The sequence below is a fragment of the Mustela erminea genome, chromosome 6 (assembly GCF_009829155.1).
Source record: "Mustela erminea isolate mMusErm1 chromosome 6, mMusErm1.Pri, whole genome shotgun sequence".
In the NCBI taxonomy this organism is placed as follows: domain Eukaryota; kingdom Metazoa; phylum Chordata; class Mammalia; order Carnivora; family Mustelidae; genus Mustela; species Mustela erminea.
The window spans coordinates 27,384,749-27,392,323 of record NC_045619.1 but is presented as its reverse complement, the minus strand read 5'-3'; the positions used below and the strand labels follow the sequence as shown (position 1 = coordinate 27,392,323).

The window sequence follows — 7,575 nt, the reverse complement described above, 5'->3', positions numbered from 1 at the left end:
AAGGGTCAAAATATGGAAGGCTTTGAATGTCATCTAAGGAATTATTTTTTAATCTGATGACTGATAGAGATTCATTAAAGGTTTCTGAGTAAACATATAATATATCTGACATCTCAAAGCCACACTGTAGGAATATTAAGCTGGTAATAGCAGGCAACTAATCTAGAAGAGGAAAGAGATGAGGGTATGGGGACTGCATTGGTCATCTCTAGAGATACCTATGAGAGTTTTCAAAGAAGACCCATAAGAATGTCCCTTTTTTACATGGCATGAGAAATAAGAAAGAATAAAACTTAGTCCACAGACTAGATCATGGTTAACGAAAAAAGTAGAAGGCATTAGGATTAAAATGGTGCGGAATGGCTAAATAGATTACTTAATAAGTAATATGTCTATTCTATGTCTAAATTACTTGGGGAAAAAAAGGCAAATCAACAAGAAAGATGAGAAACTAAAATATTACCTTTATTATTGATTAAATTGATATTGGCTAAAGTGGCTTATATCTGAATAAGAAAAGCAAATGGACATTCTCCTACTAATACTCAGAATTAGAAAGACTTCCCATCATGCAATGCTGGTCTTGGGGGGTCTCCTCCTGGAACAAACAAAAGTGTATGCTCCCTGAAGACATTTGGATCCCAACAAGGAAGAAAAAAGGAAAGGACTTGCCCACTTCGTCCTCTAAGCCCACCAATCATATCAGGTCTCTCCTCCTCCAGGGCAGTTAGCGGGATGGGGGGAAAAAGGCAAGTTCTTATGTTAATGGCACTCACGCCACATGAAGGGCACACAAGAATGAATTATCCTCCCTAATGACATATATGGGGGATTGTCTAACTACAGCCCGTGGGCCACATTCTTCCCATGGCATACTTTTGTGCGACTCCAAGCTGAGAACGGTTTTAGTATTTTTAAATGGTTGAAAAAAATCAAAAGAATGATATTTCATGACACATGAAAATTATGACCTCCAAGTGTTAGTATAAATAAATATTTATTGGCACACAAGCATATCCACACATTTCTGTATTGTCTATGGCTACTTTCATGCCACATGCCAGGGTTGAGTAGTTAGAACATATCCTATAAGGACCACAAAGTCAAAAATATTTATTCTCTGATCCTTTAAAGGAAAGTTCACCTTCCCCTAGTTTAAACTATGGAATTCTATGCAGCCATTAAAACAGAGGTAGAACTACATATATTGACCTGGAAAGCGACCCATCCTATTCCGTGAGCAAAAAAAGTTGCAGAGCAGCAGATAGAGTGCAAGCACATTTTAGTACCGATGCATATACAGCTAGACAGAAGGAAATTCACATATCTACATAACAGTTCAAGCTGTCAACCATGATGACTTGAGTGGAAAGGAATGGGCAAGAGTTGGGAGGGCTTAGACATTTGTACATCAGTGTTGCTTAACAGCTTTGGTAATGACCATTATTACTTTTGTATATAGTCAAAGCAAGAAAATAAACACAATGATGGCTTACGTTGCCAACAGGTCAAAGAGAGAAAACTTAGAAAAGACTTCACAATAATCACAAAATCTCAGGATTCAGAAGCAGACATCAAAGATAAGAGATCATTTGATGCTAAAACCTATTCTACTACAACTTAACTTGAGTTTGAATACCTTCAGTAGGAGGAAATTTGCTGCTACCCACCAGTAACTCATTTCATCTCTGGATAATTTCAGTGCTAATAAAATACATCCCAATATTGTATTAAAAATTGGCCTCTCTGTAGCTTTTATTCATTAATTCCAATTCTCCGAATAAGCTTGTAAGAAAAGTAATCTTTCCCCATCGGAGAGCCATTTATATATTTGGACACAAATAGCATGGCAAATTTGAGCCTTCTCTTCTCCAAACAAAATACCCCTCTGTCTTCCACCATACTATATGCCATGCTAAAAGAATGGAAAAAGAGTCAATGAGTCATGGAATAGAGTGGATACCTATAAAATATATGCTTTTGGAAAACCTCAACAGTAAAGGTTAGTGATGAATTGAAATGGTAGTTGGAACAATAAAGCTGAAATTTCCAGAGAAAACAGATATTTTGAGTAGATGAAAAGAAGCAAGCATACCTCTGGATGAAATGAATGGAGTGAATGGTGTGAATGGAGATGGAACAGCGCAGTGGGACTGAGGACCCAAAAAGGAAGAGTAGACCAGGGTAAGGAAACAAAGAATTTGAGAGGGGAAATACATAAGATAAATAGAAAACAGATAATCAAGTCAAAAAATGGGCAAAAGACATGAGCAGACATTTCTCCAAAGAAAACATATAAGTGGCTAGCAAACACATAAAAAAGTGTTCATCATCATTAGCCATCAGGAAAATTCAAATCAAAACTACATTGAGATACCACCTTACACCAGTTAGAATGACAAAAATTAACAAGGTAAGAAACAACAAATGTTGGAGAAGTTGTGGAGAAAGAGGATCACTCTTATACTGTTGGTGGGAATGCAAATTGGTTCAGCCACTTTGGAAAACAGTGTGGAGGTTCTTTGAAAAATTAAAAATAGAGCTACCCTATGACCTAGCAATTGCACTCCTGGGTATATAAATGCACTTTAAAGATACAGACAGAGTGAAAAGAAGGGCCATATGCACCCCAATGTTCATAGCAGCAATGTCCACAATAACCAAACTGTGGAAAGAGCCAAGATGCCCTTCAACAGACAAATAGATAAAGAAGATGTGGTCCATACATACAATGGAATAATACCCAGCCATCCAAAAGTATGAATACCCAACTTTTACATCAACATGGACGGGACTGGGGGAGATTATGCAGAATGAAATAAGTCAAGCAGAGAAAGTCAATTATCATATGGCTTCACTTATTTGTGAACATAAGAAATAGCAAGGAGGACATGAGGAGAAGGAAAAAATGAAGGGGGAAAAACTGGAATGGGAGACAAACCATGAAAGACTATGGACTCTGGGAAAGAAATTGGGAGTTTTAGAAGGGAGGGAAGTGGGGGGATGGCTGAGCCTGGTGATGGGTATCAAGGAGGGCATGGATTGCATGGAGCACTGAGTGTTACGCACAAAAAATGAGTCATGGAACACTACATCAAAAACTAACGATGTACTGTATGGTGACTAAAATAACACAATAAAAATTATTTAATTAATTAATAAGTCTTCCCAGGAAAACAAGTGTTTCCCAGGAAAACAAGTGAGCATGTCATGTACTATGAGAGAGGGAAGCCAGGGATTTGCAATGAACAGGGTGGAAAGAGGATATTGTTGGAGTGGAAAACTCACATGACAGGTGTTACCATGGCCACTGAATGAACAGAAGACAGAGTCAATGGGAGTTAAATAGAAGGAACACTTAGCTTTGGTGAGGGCTGGGCGTAGGAGAGAGTGGACAGTTCTCAAGGTTGAGTGGGTTTTTCCAACAGCATTTAATAACTCAGATTTTCCCACCTCAACCCTACTCCACTCACCCCTCCAATGCAGGACCCAGAGGGATCATACTGTTGATTGCAGGCAGGAGACTGCAAGGCCCCTTTCAGGAAGACAGCAGTGGCCTTTTGTCTCCAGCCACAGCGAGGTGTGCCTTTGTGTGTAGAGACCCACAAGTATATGTCCCAATAGAAACATTATACTCGATGGGCTTATTAAAGAATCATAATGCTTTCCAAAATTTCCCAAGCCACAATAAAAGGCCAGTATTGAACAGTGTTTACTGCTTGACCTATTCAGTCGGAAATAATGGGAAATTTATTAAAAGTGCTACCTTTTCACACTCCTAACATAATGCTTTGAATTTCCCAAGGCCCTCCCAGTGGATTACTATGAATTACCTTGCAGGCAAAAAATTCTGTTTGTTTTCTTTCCCAGTCTGGACTCTAATCTTTGAAAATGTATTTATTGAGAGCTAAAGTGGCTTTTTTTCTCCACCAGCCTTCTCTGGAGGGGCACAGAACAGCATGTGGAAAGCTCAGTGTTTAACTAATACTCTTTCCATGTGTAACTCAGCGATCATCTTGCTCCTTTCTAGTTGACTCCTCGGTCTCTTCCTCATGCCCATGTCTGCTCTTCTAAAATTCACCCAAGTTCCCAACTTACTCTTCACCCACTTACTTTCTCAGCTGGTATCTCTGTGTTATCTGTGCGGGGACACCCCTGACCATCATCCCTGAACCCTTTTCAAGAGTTATGACTTTTTGGAGTGCTGTGTTTCTGTAAGAGAAGACAGGGAGTGGTCAGAATGAAGAATCATTGAATGGATATGGTGGTGCCCATAGCTCCGTAGGAACTGTGACATTAGTGTCATCCACCTCACTAGAAGTATAGACATTCTCATCAAGTTTCAAAATATCTCATAATTGCGGCCTCCCTTTAATGTTTTCTTGACTGGTCTCCCACCATCTCCTCTCTGGGAACTCAGCATTTCTTGACATTCACCTCCACAATTTGCAACTTGGGTCTAGGAAAAATGAACCAAAAATAACAAGTAAAGGAAACATGCGTTCTTTGTTTCCCCCTCCCCCCCGCATCCAAGCTCTTATTTACTGGTACCAAGCAAACAAAACCTCCAGTTGGGGAGGAAGGAACCACAGAGAAACCACTTTGGTATAAGAGTGAATAAGAGTAAACTCTATGGAGAGAATGTCAGATTCTTGGTTTGAATGTGGAAAAGAGTGAAGATAATAATTTCAAAGGTACTCTGCCTTCCAGCTGGGTAATCAGCACATTTCATCCCAATTTGATCTGAACATAGCCTTTCAAGTACACTAAGTCTCTTCTTCTATTTTATTGAGAAAATCAAGGCCATCCGATAAAAGCATACCAAATTTCCTCTTCTTTATCAGCATTATATGGTAGGTTAGGGACAAGTACTCTGGGCACAGGCAGGCTGAAGCTTTCTCTAACACTGATTAGCTATTGCGCAAGTTCCTTGATCTTTCCACGCTTGCAGAAGTTTCATCATTATCAAAAAGGTAAAAATAATGCAGTTATGCAGGATTTCCCTGAAGTTTTATTTAGATCGTGTATCAAATGCCCTGGGTCTTTCTTTTAGTATGAGATTAAAATGGTAGGTAAAACTTTGGATTCTTAGTCTGTATTTAATGATATGTGCCAAATTATGTGTTTAGTAGATGGTTATTACTATAATTTCTTTGTTTTCTTTGCTAGAAATTTAGAAAAGCATTTTTAAAAAATTATACTTGATAGAAGTGCTTTGTCACCATACTCCCTGTCCAAAAAAATTGTAATATAATTAGATCTGACAAGAGATTAGCTCACCTCCACCCAACTGAAGTATGATTTGGAATATGGATTTTTATTCTCCCTCCCTGACAATGAATGCCACTCTAAGTGTGTATTAAAATATTTGTTATAATTTTAGCGAGACACTTAAAAATGAAGCCATCAGAACGGTAATGGTATGGTTTTTAATAAGATAAACATTAAAAATCAATTTTAAATCTTTTAAATATAGATTATCTTTATCCTGTCCTTTTTAATGCCTGCTTTTATGTTTATCTATGCAAAGGTTACTAGTACAAGCACAGATATATATAATTTACAAATAAACATATATGCATATATTAGGAGGACATGCTCAAACAGTTTTCACTGATGGGGCACATTATCAAAGGTTTAGAGAATATGATCTACAATGACTCCAACCAAGTGTTTGCCTCACTCTTTGGGTTATGTTATACCACCACATAAAGATTTAGCTCTCATAGTTCTTCGTTTCCAAATGAATATGGTCTGAACTCTTTAAACATGCAAGGCCTTTCCCAACTTGTCCAAGCCCTCTTGTATCTTTTCAGATTATGGCAGGAAACAGATCAACATAGGCACATTGAAGAAAGATGGTGACTGATTGTACATTGATACAAAAATGTAGGTAGAGTGTAGAGAAAACACAAGAGTCATAACATGGAAAGATAAGTGGAGATATCCCTCCCATGAAAGTGATGAAAGGAGGAGGCACTTACCCTTCCCTAGAAGCAGAGATTGTGTGAGGCGATCCCTTACAGAGACCATCCAGGGAGAGATGCAGCTGGTTGGCAGCACCAACTCCTTTCTCTCCCTTAGCTTCTCCATTTTGGCTGAATCCAACCCAGAGGGTAGCTACTGATATGGTTCATACTGGTCACCCTTCCACGACACAGAATTGGATGAAGAAGGGTGGAGATCAGACCTGGAGAAACTAATGGCAGATATCCAGACCAACCTCTTTCCAAATCTTTCATCCATTTATCCATTCATTCGTTGATGTTTTCCTTTCTTCTTTCAACAAATTTCCATCAAGTATAGCACCAGAGATTGATCTGGGTACTAGGGAAACAAGAGGAACAAGGAAGTCAGTATTCCTATTCACACTACGTGTCTCATGTTACATTCCTGAGTGGCAGTCAGGCAATGACGGGTCACAATGCACCCCACGCAACATGTGCTGTGATAGGGAATGCTAGGGGACTTGCTCCAGGGAAAATGCCCCTGGGGGTGGCCTCTCAGAGGAGGTAAGGCCTGAAGAGTTAGAAAGGATCAGCCATGCAAACAGGTAAGAGAATGTTCCAGAGAGAACAAGCAGTAAGTGCAGCTCTGAAATAGAATCATGCTTACTTAGGATGATCCAAAGGCAAACGGGACCCCATGTGGCTGGTGGTTGTGAAGCAAGATATGGGCTTGGGAAGGTGGGCAGGGATTGTCTCATGCCAGGCTCTGCCAGCTAAGCTAAGGAACTTGGCCCATGATGTGTCACTGAAGCAAGGCAGCACCTTGCTGATACTCCTTCTGAATTGCTCACACTGCCCCAGTGTTGCAAACTTGTGTGCCTCCGTGCCTTTGCACATGCAGTTTCCCCTCCTGGGCCCAGTCCTAAAACCCACCCTCTTTCCTTTCTCCAACAGTTAGTCATCCTTTGACCCAGTTTATATGTCATTTCCTGTCTAAAGTCTCCCTGAGTTGCCTTACGCTGTCTTAGTCACTTCCTCTCTGTTCCCCTTTAGTACTTTGCATCTCTCTGCTGTTTTGTCACTCTTTGTTTGCTGCTTTTATCTCTCTCAAGACAGTAAACCCTTTGAAGGCAAGGACTACTCTATTGTTCTTTGCAGCCCTGCCTCCCACCCTCCCATCTGAAGCCTTCAAGCATGGACACCTTGTCTTAATCATGTTTATGTTCTCACCCTACCCTTCCTCCACCCCTAGCTCACCTGGCCTGGGGTGCACCCCATCAGAATGTGCACCAAATGAGCAAAGTCACAGAAAGCAGACCTTCCCGTAAATCAGCTCTAAATAACAAGAAAATCCTGCCCAGAAGAGCCTATCCATGATGAGGTGTTTTCTTAGAGCTTCCTGAACATGAATAGCAAGAAGACAGCTGGAATCTGTTTTGACATTTAGAAGGGGATTTTGTTTGTTTATTTATTTGTTTAATGGAGCAAAGACATGTCACAGATTACTTAAACATATTAACAAGTCATAGTTTAAAATAAGTTCATGAGGTTGCAGGAGTAGGTTTGCCACATGTTCTGCAAGTGTGCCTTTCCCAAGAAAACAAGGATGGTGTCCTTTTTTAAGTTG

At 39.9% G+C, this 7,575-nt stretch overlaps 1 long non-coding RNA gene across 1 annotated transcript; it reads right to left on the bottom strand.

The window, feature by feature from the left end:
• Nucleotides 1-3,091: 3,091 nt before the first annotated feature.
• LOC116593019 lies at nt 3,092-6,848 on the bottom strand. Its single transcript, XR_004286705.1, has 3 exons — nt 6,616-6,848; nt 5,985-6,327; nt 3,092-4,459 (listed from the first exon to the last, which is right to left on the bottom strand). It is a non-coding gene; the product is annotated as an uncharacterized LOC116593019 (long non-coding RNA).
• Between the last annotated feature and the right edge of the window lie 727 nt (nt 6,849-7,575).